This window comes from Pleurodeles waltl, chromosome 4_1 (assembly GCF_031143425.1).
Source record: "Pleurodeles waltl isolate 20211129_DDA chromosome 4_1, aPleWal1.hap1.20221129, whole genome shotgun sequence".
Taxonomy (NCBI): domain Eukaryota; kingdom Metazoa; phylum Chordata; class Amphibia; order Caudata; family Salamandridae; genus Pleurodeles; species Pleurodeles waltl.
The window spans coordinates 357,455,863-357,474,760 of NC_090442.1; the positions used below are offsets into that span (position 1 = coordinate 357,455,863).

General features: G+C 49.5%; 1 protein-coding gene across 23 annotated transcripts in view; it reads left to right on the plus strand.

Annotated features, from left to right (window-relative positions):
* The window catches only part of PLEKHA5 (pleckstrin homology domain containing A5), a 991,819-nt gene that overhangs the window by 336,271 nt on the left and 636,650 nt on the right, over nt 1-18,898 (plus strand). For 2 of the 23 annotated variants that reach the window (XM_069228502.1, XM_069228512.1), the window contains exon 1: nt 11,517-11,596. The exons of 20 other annotated variants lie outside the window; for them this stretch is intronic. The gene's annotated coding sequence lies outside the window, so the exon portion shown is untranslated. Of the gene's footprint in view, nt 1-11,207; nt 11,597-18,898 lie in introns of those variants that run through there. One more of the 23 variants, XM_069228504.1, reaches the window with a different exon arrangement.

The following is an 18,898-nucleotide window of genomic DNA, read 5'->3' on the forward strand; positions in this document are numbered from 1 at the left end:
AGGGCCCTCTTTCCCCCCCTTTCCCAACAGACCTAATTATCTCACCACTAGGGGTGGTGCCAAAGAAAGAACCTGGTCAGTTCAGACTAATACACCACCTCTCTTTCCCAGAGGGCACATCAGTAAACGATGCAATCCCAGTAGAAGCGTGTACAGTGGGCTGCGCCACACTAGACGACGCAATAGACATAATCAGAACAACAGGCAAGCGGGCACTCCTGGCGAAGGCTGACATTGAATCCGCCTTCCGGCTCCTGCCAGTGCACCCGGACAGTTTCCACCTGCTAGGTTTCCAACACGAGGGGCAGACATTCATAGATAAAGCAATGCCAATGGGCTGCTCCATTGCGTGTGCATATTTCAAGCGGTTCAGTACATTTTTAGAATGGGCACTCCACAACAGGCACCCAGCAGGGGGAAAAATGGACTACTTGGATGATTTCCTATTCATAGGCGGGGCAGAGGAAACCACATGCGCCAGCCTCCTGGGAGCATTCCAAACACTAACAGAAGAATTGGGAGTTCCCCTAGCAGAAGACAAGACAGTAGGGCCCACCACCTCACTTGTATTCCTGGGCATAGAATTAGACACGGTCACAGGCACATCCAGGCTGCCGCGCGAAAAAGTAACTGAGCTAAAGGCAGACATCAGGGCCATGCTGGGCAGACAGAAAGCAACCCTAGGCGAGTTGCAGAGCATGGTGGGCAAACTCAATTTCGCCACAAGAGTTATCCCAGCAGGCAGGGTGTTCGCCAGGCGCCTGAACCGGTTGACAGCAGGGCTGCGTGAGAAACACCATCACGTGAGACTGGGAAGCGGGGTCAAAAGAGACCTCGCCATGTGGGACTCCTTTTTGGAGGAATTCAACGGCCAGCTCATATGGAGAAACGGCTGGGTGGTTGCCAGGGAGATCTCTCTATTTACAGACGCCGCAGGCGGCTGTGGTTTTGGGGCCATCCTGGGGAAGGAGTGGTGTGCGGCAAAATGGCCATGCAGGTGGTTGGAGCTAGGGATCACCAAGAACATCACCTTCCTAGAGCTATTCCCCATAATAGTCGCCCTAACAATATGGAAATCTCAGCTAAAAAATTTGAAAATAACCCTGTGGTCAGACAACCTAGGAGTGGTCATGGCCATAAACATAGGATCGGCATCTTGCCACAACACCTTGAGATTGCTTAGGCGTTTAGTTTCCATCCAGTTGAGAAACAACCTGGACATCAGGGCAAGGCATGTAGAGGGCGCAAAGAACTCACGTGCGGACGCCCTTTCTCGTTCTCAGATGGACAGGTTCAGGAAACTCGCTCCAGAGGCAAACCACAGGATGACCACCTTCCCAGTAGAGCTATGGGATCTGGCAGAGCAGACCTGTCCGTTCTAGTAAAGAGCGCCTTCACGCCTGAAACCCAGCGGAGGTATGATAAGTATACCAAGGTTTTTATGGACATGGGGGGCTTAGAATCATTAACCAATGCCGCAGAAACCAGGCGAGCAGCAGAGCATTTCATCCTCTGGGCATTCGAACAGGGAAAAACCAAGTCCTGGGCACAAGCACACCTTGCGGCGGTTGCCCACCATTCAAAATTACAGTTGGGATTGGACCCCACCGGCTCGCACTATATAAAAACAGCCATGAAAGGCTGGAAACGCTTAGAGGGGTGCAGAAAAGACACCAGACGCCCCATTGATTTCAGCAAACTAACTAAGCTAATAAATTCCCTGCAGCTCGTAGCGGAGGACCGGTACGAGCAGCTACTTTTCAGGGCAGCCTTCACCACAGCGTTCTTTGGGGCTTTCAGGGTGGGCGAGCTGGCGGCAGCTGCCAAGCTCTCAGGAGACAAGTCATGCTTGCAGATCGGGGACTGTCATCTAGAACCAGAAGAGGTACGGCTAACCCTGAGACGATCCAAAACGGACCAAGCAGGCCAGGGCACTAGCATCAGATTAAAACGCATAAACCAACCAGAGTACTGCCCAGTGGTCAGCATAGGAGAGTATTTGCAGGCTCGCCAGGCCCCCTGTTCAAACATGCCAACAGGGACAACCTGAGCAGGTTCCAGTTCACCGCGGTCATGCGGAAAGCCCTAGGGAGGGAAGGTTTCCCAGTGGCGGATTTCAGTGCCCATTCATTTCGCATCGGGGCAGCCACAACCGCAGCCGCACTGGGGCTTGAAGCTAACGCAATCAAAGCAGTTGGTAGATGGCGTTCCAACGCCTTCAAAAGTTACATTCGGCCTCACCTATTGTGACGGTATCTTGTCATTCCAGGGGCGGGGGCACCCCCCAAGGTCACATGGATCATAGGGCACTCATTTGTTTCCAGACTGGAGGCATGGTGGAAACGGAACGGAAGGTTGCACCCAAAGGACAGACCAGCAAACAGGATACGGTGGTGGGGATTTCCAGGCATGAGATGGGCACAGCTCCAGGCTGCAATTGAAAAAATTATCGAATCCGCCCAAGAACACCTGGACGCCATTATCATCCACTTGGGGGGCAACGACCTGACCACGTTGGGGAGGAAGACACTCCTCTACAAAATAAAAGAGGTCCTGTGGAGCATCGCCAGGCGGCTAGGACACACCACCATCATTTGGTCAGAGCTAATTCCCCGGATCAGGTGGCGTGGGGCAACTTCAGATAGTGCGGTGGATAACTCCAGGAGAAAGCTAAACCTGGCAGTCGCCAAGTACTGCAAATACAACGGGTGGGAAAGCATCCGGCATGGCCTGATCCACCTGAGGAGACCAGAGCTCTATGCGCCGGACGGCGTACATTTATCAGAGGAAGGGTTGACCATCTTTTGGTCCAACCTAGCGGCTAGTCTGGCATAAAAAATGGGAGAAAAAAAAAAAAAAACACGAAGGGGGAGCTGCCAGGAGACGTGAGCCTCACTGGCAGCGTGGCGGAAGACAGCGAAAGTTTTACCAAAAAATCATTGGTGGACACACCTAGTAAGGGGGTGTGCGGACAAAAGCCACACACCTTGGGATGCCTCACGGCAGGGTGTAAGATGGCAAAGTAAGGGGGCTAAGCGGAACACGGCACTCGCAGCCCAGAACCGCCATATCAGATGGCAGGGCATTTAGCACGCCAGGTAGCGAGTTGGTTCCATTTCCAAGAACTGAAGGCTACCCCCAAATAAACAACACTGGTAAAACAAACACTGTCGGTGAGAGCCTTCTCCATAAAAGGAAAATGGGACTGCTAAATTCAGAGGACAATGGAACGCATGACTAATTGTCAAATGGAGAACTTAGACGTGTAAGGGTAAACACGGTAAAGCTTCCTTCTGAGTGCATAAGTAATATTCTGATGGACGTAGGTATGCGGATCTGAAACACAAACTTCTCTGGCTCACTTGCAGAACTGAGTTGGCATTGTTGCGTTGGCAGATGTGTTCTTATGTGTGCTGCATTGTACGCTGTCGATTCTTGGGGTGAGTTATGCATTTATTTTATTTTTATTTATTTTTATTTATTTATTTAATGCGTTTTTATATAGCGCGGACTTTACCCGAAGGTGTCAGAGCGCTTCACAATAGGCAAAGTAAAGATACAAGAGGAGACAAATTACAAGTGAGCCTGTTACAAAAACAAGCGTTACATTACAAGAGGCAATCGTGATAATTGTGCACGTATCAAGAGCAAAAAATAAACGAGGTAGCAAACGATACGTTATGAGAGGAAAAAGTGACATGTGCAGGTTACAAGAGTAAATAAAGTACGAATAGAGGTAAAAAAAAGTTGCAATCAATGGTAGACACTCAAAACACTAAAACAATAGTTACGTTACATGAGGCAGTGGTGGCCGTTGTGCATGTATCAAAAGCAAACAAGATATAAGAGGTAGCAAATGATACGTTGAAAAGGAAAGGTGCCGTGTGCATGTTCCAAACGAGTACAAGATACAGGTAGAGGTAAAATACTGCACTAAATGGCAGACACTCAAAACACAAAAACACCCTGGGAAGGCACTTCTATAGGCATGGAGAACAGAATATCCTATAATGGAAGGACTTCCTTCTGAAAACAGAGGGCTTGAATTAACTTTGGAAGTGTCTTTGAAGGAGGAGAGCTTTGAGGTCAGTTTTGAAGGCCTGGGAAGAGGTGGTGGTCCGAAGCTGAGGCGGAAGTGAGTTCCAGATTCTCACCGCGTTGCCTGAAAAGGATTGGGCCATCAATCTTTCCTTCTTGAAAATGGGAGGTTCAAGCAATAACTTTTCTGCATTACGTGATGGTCTGGAGCCCCCAGAGAGTTTCAGTTTATTCACCAGGTAGCGAGGGGAGGAGGAGTGCAAGGCTTTGTGGGTGATACATGCAGTTTTGTAGATAGATCTTGCCTCTATGGGAAGCCAACGGAGGGTGGATAAAATGGGTGTGATGTGGTCGCTTCTTTTGGCCCCATATATGAAACGAGCTGCTGAATGGAGAATAGACTTCAGGGGGGAAAGGTGGGATTTGGGAAGGCCAGTAAGAAGAGAGTTGCAGTAGTCCAATCTGGAGAGAACCAGCGCTTGGACCAGGGTTTTAAGGTCGTACTCCGGGAAGAAGCGACGAATCCCCCAAAGAAGGCGCAGTTGGTGTCGAGCAGACTTTGCAATGGAGTTAATGTGGGAGAGTAGATTAAGTTTTTTGTCGAGAATGACACCAAGGGATTTTGCGCTCTCGACAATGATGGGCTTATTGTTCATTAGATTGATCTGATCCATCCATGTTTGCACTGGGGGATGAGAAAGGGAGGAGGAAAGGAGGAGGAATTCTGTTTTGGAGGGATTCAGGATCAGTTGATGAGTTACCATACAGTTTTGAATGGAGTCGAGGGTAGAGCTAAGGAAGGAGAGATCGTGATTGGAGGCCACCTTAAGGTAAATCTGAGTGTCATCCGCATATAGATGATAGTGGATCCCGGATTTACTCAGCAGATTTCCCAACGGTTCTAAATAGAGATTGAACAGTGTGGGTGCAAGTATGGAGCCTTGAGGAACACCTTGACTGACTGCTACAGGAGCTGAAAGACTGTTCGCTATTTTGATCATTTGGGATCTATCAGAGAGGAAGGAGGCAAACCATTTGAGCACAGTGCCCTCCGTGCCCATTCTCTGTTGAAGAGTGTTAAGGAGAGTGTTGTGATTGACAGTGTCAAAGGCTGCAGAAAGGTCAAGAAGAATTAGAAGACAAGACTCCCCTGAATCGAGTATCCGCAGCGCGTCATCAATCACTAGCAGCAGGGCTGTTTCAGTGCTGCGGTTTTGAATGAAGCCAGACTGGAAATTGTCAAGAAGATCATTTTCCTTGATATGGCGAGAGAGTTGTTTCGCTACACATTTTTCTGTGATTTTCGCAAGAAAGGGTAGGTTAGTGATGGGACGGTAGTTGTTGAGGTCGTTCGCATCAGCAGTGGTTTTTTTTAGCAGAGGGGTGACCTGCCCAGTTTTGAAGGACACAGGAAGGGAGCCTTGACTGAGGGAGAGGTTGACCAGAGTGGTCCAGTAGGAAAGAGAATTAGTATAGAAGTCAATGGCAATGGCACTAGGGATGGGGTCAAGAGAATGGTTAGAGGGCTTTGTATCGAGGATGCATTTAAGGAGAGCATCGTCAGAGATGGGGTCAAAGTTTTGCCAAATGGTTAAGGATTTGCACTCCTCTGTGGGGGTAGGATGAATGACCTGATCTACAAGTGATTTTACCTTTTCGTCAAAGAATATAGCGAATTCCGCTGCTTTCTTTGTGGAATCTTCCAATTTGGAGGTTGGGGGAGAGCTGTTAGGGTTCTTGATGAGGTCGAATAGTTTTTTGGGTCTATTTTTGGCTGAGTCAAGGAGGGATTTGTAGTGCGACGCTTTTCCAAGGAAGATGAGATTGTGGTACTTGGATCTTGCTGAACGAAGCGTGGCCAAATTTTCAGTGGAGGGTGCTTGTCTCCATTGTTTCTCAAGGGCTCTTATGAGCTTCCTTTCTTCATAGAGGGATTTGTTGAACCAAGGTGCTGAGGGAGTGGGCCTTTTCTTTTTGCTTTGGAGAGGAGCGACATTATTGATTTCGACTGCAAGGACTGTGAGGCATTGGGAGGTGAGTTCGTTGACATCTAGGTCCGGGTCTGGCCTTGGAAGTGATAGCAAGGCAGAATTACAGAGGGTACTGAGGTCAATATTTTTAGTGTCACGGAACCAGGAAGTAGCCCTCTTAGGCTGGCCCAGAGTTATAGAGTGTGATAGGTGAAGAGAGAATGGGATGAGGAGGTGGTCCGACCAGTCTACATGAATAGGGGTAGCGATAGTCAGCAAGCCTGCTTTAGAAATGACAAGGTCTAGGATTGAGCCTTTAGAGTGTGTTGTTTCTGTGCAGTGTTGGATAAGATCGTTTGCAGAGAGGAAGGTGGCCAGCAAATTCGCATTTGTGTCTTGAGGCGAGCCCCAGTGGACATTGAAGTCACCCACGAAGATCTGATTGTCACTTTGCGTGAATTGGTCGCTGATGCAGTCCGTGAGTTCCTCCATAAACGAAGGGCTGCTACCAGGCGGGTGGTAAATAGCATGGAATCTGAGAGGTGAGCGGTTGTGCAATTGAAGCTCAAGTGATAGGCATTCAAAAGTGTGGCAGGAGCTGTTAGGAAGAGCCTTAAGTTGAAGGGAGTTTCTAAAGATGACCGCAACACCTCCCCCCACTTTGTCAATTCTGTCATTTCTAAGTATAGAATAGCCTGTGGGTACAAGGAGATCAAACATAGAGTGAGAGGTATCGTTGAACCAGGTCTCTGTGAGGAAGAGCATGTCAATATTGTGCAGGTTGATGGTATCGGAGATTTCAAGTTTGTGTTTTATTGCAGATCTGCAGTTGTGAAGCAGACAGCGCAGCTCTGACGCAACTGTTTTGGTGACGGGGGCACTTGGGCTATGAGGGGTGATAGGGATATTGTGCTTATATGAGGGCGCTCGGGAGGATTTAGGTGGGCGAGTGGTTCTGACAGAGGAGATGGTCGGAATAGTGTAGATTACAGGGTTACTGGGAAGTGGAAGTGAAGGAAGGGTGGCGTTCGAGTGCTTGTGTGGATTTGCAGACGACTGGCTATGTTTAGCTATAGTGGGGTGTGGTGGTGAGGTGCATCTCGTGGAAGGGTGAGTGTTAGCCAAAGGAATTGAGGTGTGTGGAAAAGTCGAGATCTTGGAGCTTAAAACTAAAATGGTAGCTTCAAGTTGGGAGATGGCGGTGATTAGAGAGCCTAGCTTTTTTTCCAGAGAGAGTAAGGAAGAGCACAGCGTAATGGGTGGCTCGATGGAAACAGGAGGGGGTGCACTAGGCAGTGTACGGCAGGAAGAGGTGGGGGAACGGGAGGGGAGTAGGGGTATAGGGTTCAGAGGTGGGGAAAGGTTTAGGGTGAGAGCAGGAGTTGGTGCACCAGGGGTGAGAGGAGAGTTGTCGTTGTTGGCGTTGCAAGAAGGATAGGAATTAAGGGCAGAACTAGGGGGCGATAGTAGAGGAGTGGGGCGGTGGGGCGATAGGAGAGGGGAGGAGTGTGAGGAGTCATAGGGATTAGGGAGGTATGAAAGGAAGGGGGGGAGTTGGATAGAGTTGGATAGGTCCTGGCAGCTAAGTGAGGTGGCTGTGATGGAGCGGGTATCGGGCAGAATGGGGGGGATTGGGAGAAAGGGAAGTTGAAGAAAGGAAGTGATTCTGCTCGGTCCGAGGGAGGGAAGGGGTTACCAGGGGAGGAAAGGGGGTAGCACAGCAGTGCTGGAGGAGAGTGGGGAGGGAGAGAGATGGAATGTATTTGCGGGGAAATCGGGGTACATAGTGAGGGGAGGAGTGGGCGGAAAAGAAGAGCGGAGGAGGGAACAAGGGGAGCGTAGGGAACATAGACAGGGGGAGAGGGCTGGAGGAGAGGTGGTCTAAGGAGGGGGGTGGCTGGAAGGGATAGGGGGGAGGAGATGAGAATGGAGTGCCGGGACGGTGCGGAATGGACGAGGAGTGTGTTAGCTAGAGGTAAGGCTGAAGTGAAGTGAAGAGGGGAGGGGCAAACTGTGAGGGGGGAAGAATGCGAGGGGAGAGAAGAGGGGAGAGAAGAGGATCGACCTGTGCCTCCCCAGGGTGCAGCCTGTTGGAGAGTGGGGGGGTCAGGGGAGGAGAAAGGGAGTAATTGGTGGAGCTAGATGGAGAGTCAAGGGATAGCCCGGTAGCGGGGGAGGGGAGTAGGGAAGGGAAGAGGCGGTCAAAGAGAGAGAGACAGGTGTCTTTGGCTTGGATCATAACAGAACCGTTGTTATAGAGTGAGTTAGTGAGGGAGCCGTTAAAACACGCAGAGGCGGAAATTTTTAGCTGTTTCCCATGGGGGATAGAGGAGGAGGAGGTGACGTTAAAGGAATTGTAAAAGCTGGTAGACCAAGAGGGTATGTCGTGCGTGAAAAAAATTAGATCATTTTTGAGCCCCCCATATCGACCATTGTAAAACTGATCGACAAAAAGGGAATCGGGGAAATATTCAATGGTGTTATGCTTGAAACGTTTTGTTGCAGCTTTAGACAGGTTAGAAGGGTAGATGATTTTGTAGCAATTAATTCCAGACTTAATTCGAGCGGTGGCCATGTTGGGAAATTGTGGAGGAGGAGGGTGGTGGGGAAAAGGGAATGGTGTTACTAGGACGGTGGTGGTGCGGAGAAGTATGAGGGCAAGAAGGGGGCACGTAATCCAGACATCGGGTGAAGGAACCTGAGTTATTGTGGAGACAGGAAAGTGAGGCGATTAGGGATAGGTTGTTACTTCAGAACAGGGCTGATTCAACAAGATAGGATAGGAGATGGAGTGGTGTAAGAGGAAAATCACTGTACTTATCATCCTGAGATATAAACCACATAAAGCACAGCATCACAATAGGTATCAAAGACATTGTACGCCCCAAATCTCAACAGTCTAATATTAGATACTTATCTCCTAAGTATCGGCATCATTATGGGCAAAAAGCACAGGGTGGAACATAATTTCACTAGCATAACCCAAAGTATGCCAGAACCTCAGAATCATAAAACACAATTTAGAGGTAGCCAGAACAGGGTCTGAAAATCAAACTACCAGAAATACATTTCCTAGCACCACAAATACACAATGGGGCCTGACGCCCTACAAACCACCAGGAACCCCTAGTCAGCTGGCCAACCCAAAGGGGCTCAAATGCCCTGTGTCCAGAATGTTGGGGCTGCTGCCAATACAGCGAAAGACCAGCGTGCGTACTTGCGCAAACCTAAACGTTGCAACTGTTGTGAAGCTGTGAAGAAATGGTGCAAGGAGTGCATCTCACTCCTACCTCAGACAGAACTACCTCCAAGTGCCCTTAGAGTCTAGAGGACTGTACTGCACGGTGTTGGCCCGTTTTACCCATTTTGCGGTGATGTGCATGTGCCAAATGTAGGTGGTTTCCCTACAGATCGTTGTGGTTTGCTCGAGTGATGGGGCAAGGTGTGGAGTTACTCTCAGAGCCCACAATCCATAGTTGGGGTCAGAAAGAAACTGGTTGGATCGCTTTTACTCTTGCTTTGGTCTTGAAACCCCCCTCTTAGTGCAGAGTCTTGGAAATAGTCCCTGCTGGGATCTGGTTCAATTCAACTCGCCAGGTGATTCCCCGGACCAGGGGTGTTTCCATTATATTCCCAGAGGCTCTCACCTTAATGCTGCGTTTGTACAATCTTGTCTTCAGGTGCCCCCAGTGGTGCTCTGTCGGACCTCCGAGTAGGGGTCTCTAGAGTTAGTTTTCCAGGGGCCCCAAGTCAAGGGGCCTCGCCAGTTTTGTTCCTTGACCCCGATCAGGTCACCGGTGTTCCGCTTTCCTTCTCTCCGCAGGGTGTCAGAGGCAAGCACGGCTCAGCTCAGCGGAGTGGGGCCAGCCGCTTCGGGTCCTCCCTGGGGACTCGTCTATTTTACGGGCTCCGTAGTCCCCGGGATGGCGCAGTCGTCACAGAAGACGGGGTACGTCCTTATCCAAGATGGCGCAGTCGTCACAGAAGACGGGGTACGTCCTTATCTAAGATGGCGCAGTCCTCACAGAAGACGGGGTACGTCCTTATCCAAGATGGCGCAGTCCTCACAGAAGACGGAGTACGTCCTTTTCCAAGATGGCGCAGACTTCACTCTAGACGGAGTACGTCCTTATCTAAGATGGCGCAGTCTTCACTCTAGACGGAGTACGTCCTTATCCAAGATGGCGCAGTCTTCACTCTGGACGGAGTTCGTCCTTTTCCAAGACGGCCGCTAATGCAGATGTCTCCACTGGAGAGGGAGCGTGTCATCACCAAGATGGCGTACGACCTCACTGGCGACGGTTGTGACCCTGTGGGAAAATGGCTCCTACGGTTACCCGTTCAGATGCCAGGTACGGAGTGGGCGCGTTCGCTGCTCCCTCATCTAAAATGGCGGCTTTCACTGCAGGGCACAGCTGACGTCCCGACTCAATATGGCGCAGATCCTTACCCAAGATGGCCGCCGCCGAGCTAGTATTCGCGCAACGCGAAAGAAACAAAGAGCCGCGGCGGAGGGAGAGACGGCGGCGGCGGGGCCGGGGCGCAGGTGAGAGGGTGCCGGGCGGGGAGGAGCGGAGCTGACAGTCGGGGATAGGAGCCGGACAGTTAGTTCTGTTATTTGGAGTTGTGTAGCGCTTGAGCCTCCCGGAGGCCTCGCAGCGCTCGGATGCTGGGACGGCGGGGTGCAGCTCCCGGGGGGGTCGGAGGAGGGTCTGCTCTTGTGCCGTCGGGCCGGACAGGGAAATGTCCTTTCCCCGTCGGTGGGCTGGCTCCTAGACTCCTCGCCGGTGCTGCGCGGTCCCTTGCTGCCGGGAGCGGATATTCACAGTGAAACACATGAAGTGAAGTCCGTTTCACATTTCTCTCTTCCCGGACTCCCGTTCCTTCCTACTCGTGCGAAGCAGTCTTCGACCAGATCCCGGAGCACCCTGCCGGTTTCCTAGGACTGCCTAGTCCATTTCATTATCTGTTGTGGTTAGATCTTATACACGAGAACACTGATATTTTTAAAGAGATTCGGTGAGCGCGGGCCACCTCGTTATCCTTTATCGTTTTAACACCTGACGGTTTATTGGAAGGACCGGGCGAGAAAACTTAGGTGCGCTCATTCCCGCTTGCTGTCACGGCGTGAGCACCAGAATATTTTTGATTGTATTGCTTGTGCCTTTGCAATGCTGAAGACTCGACGAAGGCTGTTTTAATGTGGTTACCGGGAGGATTTATGTAAATCGGGAATGCTTTCGTACATAAACCTGGCAATCACATCAAGGCCAGTTTGCGAAGTTGACGCCTCTGTCACATCCTCCTTCTGGTCTCCCCTGACTTTGAAGTGCCCCCATTTGCCTAACGCGTGTAGCGGGAGTGGGGGTGGTTGTTCAAGTGCCATGCGGTGGTGCATGTGAGATGATGCGCTCGGTGCCGTGACATCAGGCGGTGTCGGGTTTCCAGGGCTCGGGGGAGCAGCTTCAATGGGCCCTGAGCGCGCGCCCGCCCGCCTTTGTGCGCTGGACCGCCTGTGAGCCTGGACCAGCCCCGCCGTTCCGCGCGCCGCCTCTGCACAGAGCGCCCCGTCCGGGCTGCGGCAGGCTGTGAGTATGGCGTCCCTCCGACCCGCGGGCTGTGCGCTGGGGTGTCTCGAGCGGCACGTGCATGTTTGTTCTGAAGTGGGGTGATGGAAGCGGCAGGGTAGTTGTTTGGATTTTTATACTCGGCTCCAGCCCAGTGCACTGCTTCTTCCAGACACGCAGCTCTGTTTGGCTAAAAGGGGCAGGCGTCGCTTCACTCGTACGAAATGCTTTGATATGAGTGCCCTCTCTGTAGCATGTTTCCAAAGACGTTCGTTCGTCTAGTGTGCTGTGATTTACTTCAGAGTGCCGCTGATGTGCACACGTCGCATGTGGGATGTTGACCTTTAGTTACGACGTTTCATTTTTAATTGAAAGTTATGTGGTGTAGCGTGTATCTTTGGAATTACAGATGTGAAATCCAAGCTATATTGGTGTAACACAAATACTTTGCACGACTGTAGCACCCGGACTTCCTTTTGACTTAGCCGTTTCTGTTAACAACGTCAGCACCGCTCAGCGTGGTCCTGTTATGGCACGACAGGTATGCCCAGATCAGCCTGGTATCCTGTGAATATATTCCGTAAATAGTGGGTGCGTTAAGTGGTGGGCGCAGTTATGTAGCTGTCTGCCAGCGGACTCGAGGAGAATCCTCAAAAACCGATTCATGGAAAGCCCTGCAGTCTCAGGAAAAATTCCTGTCAAATCGTTCCCCGTTGTAGTTTTAAATCCTCATATAATGTGCGCTTTGTTGATGTTTTTTGGGTAGGCCATAGATTAGTAATGTGAGCGTAAAACAATAAACAAAGAGGTGCACTCTGTCCCAGAGTACCTGCAGCTACTTAGAGCCAGTGCCATCTTATTTAAAGTAATACACCCCGCAGAGAAGTGCTGGCACTCTCCCTTTTAATTAAAGGCAGCCCAAGTGTGCAGAATCTGAAAGTACATGCACATTCAAATTACTCTCCACGTCTTCTGCCAAACTTGAAAAACAGATGCATTTTCCACGGGTGATCAGTTGAGATGTGGATGGGCGCAATAACCGGTGCTAAGCTGAAATACACATTGCCAATTCACCACATCATGGCAGACTAATGTAGCCTGGATATTTGGTTTCCCAAGACACGTTTCCCAAGGTATTTGGGAAAAGCTTGATCACTGAAAATAAATACAGTCTCCATGGCTGAAAGAAACAGATGTGGACAGTCGTCAAGTTCTTATGTTACAGTGCACTCAACATGTTTCTTGGTGCTTAGGCTTTCTACAGATAGACATTATTACTAATCCGATCTATTCAGATTGTTGGAAGAGCAAGTTTTTATCTTTTCCATAAGAGCACATCAGCCAAAGGTGAAAGGATGTTCTACAGAGCTGGGGTGTGGACAGTGAAAGAAGTATTACTCTTACATTGTCTGAGCAAACTATGGGTTGCCTGGAGGGAGGAGGAGAGATTAGTACGCCAGAATGTTGTTAGTGCAATGTGCACGTGAGGGTATACTGACAAATCCTGTCTTCGGGAGGGGTGGTGCTGGGGATATTTTAACAACTGTATGGTGCAGGATTAAGGCTCCTATATGTTATCCAGGAGAGTGCTCGAAGCAGGGGACCCTCATTTTCAAAGCACCTGGCCCAAGAGATAAGGGGAACAGCACTGTCCTTAACCCGCTTACAACCTTTGCACCAAGAACATAGGAAGGGCATACTACACACTTTGCAGTTGTCCATTTGTGAGTCTCCAAAGCAGCAAAAGCAGAAATGTGAATTGGTGGGTGTAGCAAGGAAGAATAGCTTTCAAAGTACGCAGTTCATATTAACAGGGTATTGCTACTCCATTGACTTAAAAGGACAGTCCGGTCTGCCTCCAAGGTTAACCCCAAGATTCTTTACTACGTCTACTAAGGGGTGACCGGTAATGATGATCACATTACTTTGATCAGGCAATGACCACACCACTCAGTCCTGTATTTGTTCCACCCTCTTTCTGCAGCTGAAGAACACACCCTGTCTTCCAGCACAGGGCATGTTGTGGGAGTAGGACAACCTATCATATCTGAGGAAGTTAACCAAGCTATTGTGGCAAGGCGTCTCTGCTATTGTCAGTAGCACATCAACGGTGATGGACCACATGTAACGTGCCTTAGTGTTACAAAATACACTGTTTTGGGTGGCAGCTTTCTCTCTCACTACACAGCTATAGTTTCCCATGCATCGATTTTTGGGGGTGTACTGTTAAAGAGGTGTAGCTGGTCCTGTGATGTTTGTGATCACACCCTGTATTACTCTCAGCCTTGTACTTAGTTGTAAAACTATTATTAATGGCTATTATATGTTGGCGCTTGTAGTGTGTCTCATAGAACTAATTGATGCGGCCCGACGTACTAGCACTACAAATGTAGTGGTATTCATTGGTAAAATGGTTGCATGTTATTGCTTACACCGACATTTTTACTCACTAGTGCGCAGTGCAACGGGCAAGTGTGCTCGTTTGACCCCCTAGATGTAATAACTTGCGATTGATGTTAATAAAGTGACTGGAATTTTAGGAGATGTTTGTGAAATCGGACCGAGCAACAGTTCTTCCGTTGAAGCCGACCCACACCAAGTCTGCTTCTTCCATTATTTGTGATGGCTGGACGATATTGCACATTTTTGGTGGATCATGTAACTGAGAATGCACAAAGGGCCTTTAGAGAACGCTGCTGATGGCCGCTTGCGTGACTTCAGCATACTGGTATTCTGGAAACCGCAGACTCTTTTCTGAGATGTTGTCTCTAGTGATGGCCTTTTTGTAACATCACTGGGATCCTATCTGAATGAAGGGAATATTTTTAATATTCGTTTTTTTTATGAAAGCAAATGCAAGTCGTCAAATCTGCTTTTAAGCTGTACCATCCCACTGTGCAGTATGTTCTTTGTGTGCATCTGCTGTTATCGGTGTATCAGGTTTCAGTGCAGATGCCCTAGTAATGAGCACATATGTCTTACTATTTCATTTTTGGAAATGGTTAACTTGATAACGTTTGAAGAATTGGGTCTTCAGTAGCCCGGCGTGTGACTGTATTTTATCAATGTATTCAATTTACTTTAGATTCATTATTACATGTTATATTACTGTTAGTTTCTCTTACACTTTCACTGTGATATTTTAAAATGTCTGCCTATGTGTTTTTCTCTAGTGGATTACAATAGATTACTATGTAAAATCTTTAAAAAAAAAAAAACACACGTGTTTATAGTGATATACCGACAAGGGACTGTTTCCACGTTTAAAGCAGTGGACGTGTAGAACAGGAGGCGGTTATTTCGTGTTGCAGCGCCAGTTCGGTAGCACAGTGCTGCAGTCTCGGGGCTCCTACGGTTCACCTCACTCCTGAGGAAGGGCAGCTTTCGGTACAAGACCGCGGATGGCCTAACCACGCGCCGAGAAGAACGGTGTGCAGGAAAAAGAACGGCATCCTTCGGATAAAAATGCAATCCTTTGCCTAGAGCAGCTTTTCAAATACATTTTTATTGACCTATTTTGATGGCACTGTGCGCAGGGGCATGGCTAGCCAAGCCTTTACTCTGTGCATTGGTCACCCATGAAGCGCATAGCAATCAACAGAAAAAAGTTGGACGCCCCCTCTCTCGTTGACTGTTGCTTCAGCTGAAGGGTAACAGAGGAATGTGTCAAATTGCTTTTGTAGCCCAAGAAGAAACCAAAACTTTATTTTACTTCACTTATTTTGCTGAAGTAGTTGCATTTCTAATGTCTATGATGGATATCCTTTTTTTTATTGATCACCACTTTCTGTGTATTAAGGGCATAGAAGTCTACAGAAGTGAAATTAGTTTTTTTTTTGCAAACCTGTAACGTTTTGGTTTGTTTTAAGAATTACTGTATTTGCACGTTAGTGAGGGTATCTAACCTGCCTCCTTTTTTACCCACTCAGTGCCTTTAGGACACCATGCTTTCGCTGCTGCTAGCTGACACAATGATGTGAACCCATCATTCACTTATTGCACTGATAATTCTAGCACTATCACCCACACTTCTAACAAGAAGTCACAAGCTACCTAGAGAGGAGAGTTGTCACAGCAACCTCAAGAAAGCCCTTGATTCCAGCAGCATTCATCCATATACGTCTATGATGCTGAGTGCTTCCTGGATTAAATTCGTTTTGGGAAGCGATGATCTCTAGATACTGAAGTGGTGTATTTTGAATGAGAAGACAGAGGCAGGTGTCTAGAAGAGTGCCAGTACTGTTCTCCTGGGCTCCCTGGGTATTTGCTCTTTGTGGTTCAAAGAAAAGTCCCTTGCACCAATTGGGAATGGGTACCCCTTGCTTCATTTATAACTTCTCAAACATGCTGGCCAGTACCATTCACCATGTGTCACTCTCTATGTGTGCACTTTTGCAACAGGAAGAGATGGATGCAATTATATCTCACAGCAGGGGCTTAATAAAACTTGCATTATTAATAATGAGCACAAATGTTCTTTAGAACCTGGATTAATGTGTTGGCTTCTGGAACTTTACTTCACCAAATATCTTTCTAACATTTACAGAAGACTTTATGTGCCAAGAGGAGGCTAAGTACATAGCTTAACTTTAAAATCGAAATTCATTTATAACTTTAAAAGAGAAGGATTTCACAAATTGGCTGGACTTTAACCCTAAATGCCATTAACAAAAAAGGCATGTTAACTTAGCTAATGTAAAAGAGCAACAGACCATTATTGCATTTCGAATGCTGAATGACATTTACTTAGCTTGAACAACCTGCTCCTTGACTTAGTGTTATCAAATCTGAAGCAAGGTCTGGCCATGCAACAACAGAATGTCCTGCAATGGGTGACCACACGGGTCTCAGAGCAGGGCTGTCTGTGGCTTCTGCTCACGGTTTCAGTTATTTGGGGGAAGAACCTGCGCTGCAGCAGTGACTGGAGAAAAGGGCTCTGACACTGCAGCACTAAAGGTAAAGGTAAAGATAGTTACTTCAATGTAGGAGCGATGATTTCAAAAGAAAGACATTATATAACTGTAAATGTTTTTTGTTTTTTTTTTTACAATATTGTGGGACCCCAAACGTATGGTGAATCTACTGAATCCCCTTGTATCCTCACAGCTGAAGTGAAGTAATACAGTAGTGCAAAGTTAGCATACACAGTAAAACCACTCTGCATATATTTGTTTGACTGTCAAATACAACATTTAGGGGGTCATTCTGACCCTGGCGGTCCGAGACCGCCAGGGCTAGTATGACTGAAAGCACCGCCAACAGGCTGGCGGTGCTTTTTTCCCCATTCTGACCGCGGCGGTAAAGCCGTGGTCGGACCGCCGGTTTTCCGCCATTTCTGCCCCGGCGGCGATAATCCGCCAGGGCAGCGCTGCTTGCAGCGCTGCCCTGGGGATTATGACCCCCTTACCGCCAGCCTGTTTCTGATGGATACAACTACCTGTGGATTCCTCACCTAATGAATACTCCCATGGCGCCAGCATTTGACGGAAATCTTCTTACTAGTCTCTGCACGTCGACGAGGACGTCACTCTAGCCCACGCGACGCCGTCTGACGTCATACAGGCAATAAGAAGTCCTCGCCGACGTGCCGATGACAGTTCCCTTTTTTCCGTGCATTCGAAACGGTTATCTTCGAGGGAGTTACTGTTACCTTCGTGGTTACAGTGTATTGTCTGCTGCGTAGTCTTCTCTGCGGTAACAATGTCTCAGAGGAAGTCGGGTTTCAAGCCCTGTCGAGAGTGTGGGGGCAAGATGTCAGTTACAGATCCTCACTCCGACTGTCTATGGTGTTTGAGCTCCGACCACGACGTCTCGACTTGCGATTCATGTCAACACATGAATCCGAAGGCCCTCAAAGAGCGCGAGGCCAAGTTATTCATGGCAAAGTCAAAGAAGAAGGAGAAACATCATAAGAAGTCTTCTTCTCCAAGGTCTCACCGGCGTCATCGAGACTCCCGGCGCCGTAGAGACTCACGACGTCACTCCAGCAAGGAGTCTCGTTCGAGGTCACCTTCGGCTCGGCGTCGGAGGACTTGGGAGGTCAGCCCCACGGTCACGCCGCATCCATCGACGCCGTTGCCCTCTCCGGCGTCACCGGCTTCACCTGGTCAGGCGTCAGTGATTGAGGTGGTGCAGCCTCTTGTGTTTTCTCCGGCGTCGCAGACGTCGAGGCCGGCGTCGGGGTCGCCCTCGTTCCAGGCACCCCAGTATCCGGCTTTTCCCACTCCTGGAGCCGATAGTACCGCGTTTCTTAATGCGATGTATACCATCTTTCAGCAGATGGCTCCAGGAGCTGCTCCGGCTGGTCCTTCGGGGCCCTTGGCCTTTTCGTTGGGTGATCCTGCGCCTCTTCGGCCGGCACCCTTTATGCCCTTTCTCCCTTTTGGGAATGTGGGCTCGGCGCCGGTGCCGGCGTCGGTGGCCGCTCCGGTGGCTTCGGATGTTTCGGCCCCGGAGGTTGCCCCTCCGTCGAAGTCAGGATTTTGCCCTGTGACTCCGGTTGGTCCATCGGTTCCAAGACCTCGTCCTCCGGCTCCTGCCTCGGCGCCGAAGCTGCCTGTGGCGCCGGACGCGGCGTCAGATGCTTCTGGAGATCGGCGCCGTTCTTCGACGTCGGCGGAGGCCATGTTGACTCCACGTATCGAGGAGAGACTTCATTCGAGGAGGCGTGCTCTCCGTCTTTTAGAAGAGCAAGAGTACCAGCGAGTCCTAGAGGAGGGAGAGATTGAGGACTCTGGAGACGGACTGCATGGTCTGGATACAGCCAGTGGGCTGGACACTTCCCCTGAGTGGGACCTTTCATCTCCAGGGGAATATACGGAGGAGGCTGCTTCCTTTCATGCTGTGGTGAGGAAGGCAGCGAGCTTTTTGGACCTGCCTTTGCCGGTGGCAGAGGCAAAGCAGAATTTGCTGACAGAGGTATTGCATCCGGCCTCTGCTGCAGCTGAGCCTCTCTTGCCATTTAATGAGGCTTTGCTGGATCCGGTGTTGGAGGTGTGGAAGAAGCCGGTGTCTTCCTCGGCCGTTCATAGGGCTGTGGCCAGGAGGTATCGAGCTGCACCATCTGACCCTGGCTTTCTCTCTAGACACCCTACGCCGGAGAGCTTGGTGGTGCAAGCCTCCTGTTCCTCAAAGTCAGCGCCTGGTTCCTTCCCGACGGTGCCTGGAGACAGAGACTCCAAGAAACTGGATGCGCAGTCCAAGAAAATATTTTCGTCATGCAGTTTGGCGTTGAAGGCCACCAACGCCACGTGCATTCTGGGGAGGTACATCCATGCGCTGATGGATGATATTTCGTCTTCATTCACGGAGCTTCCCCAGGGT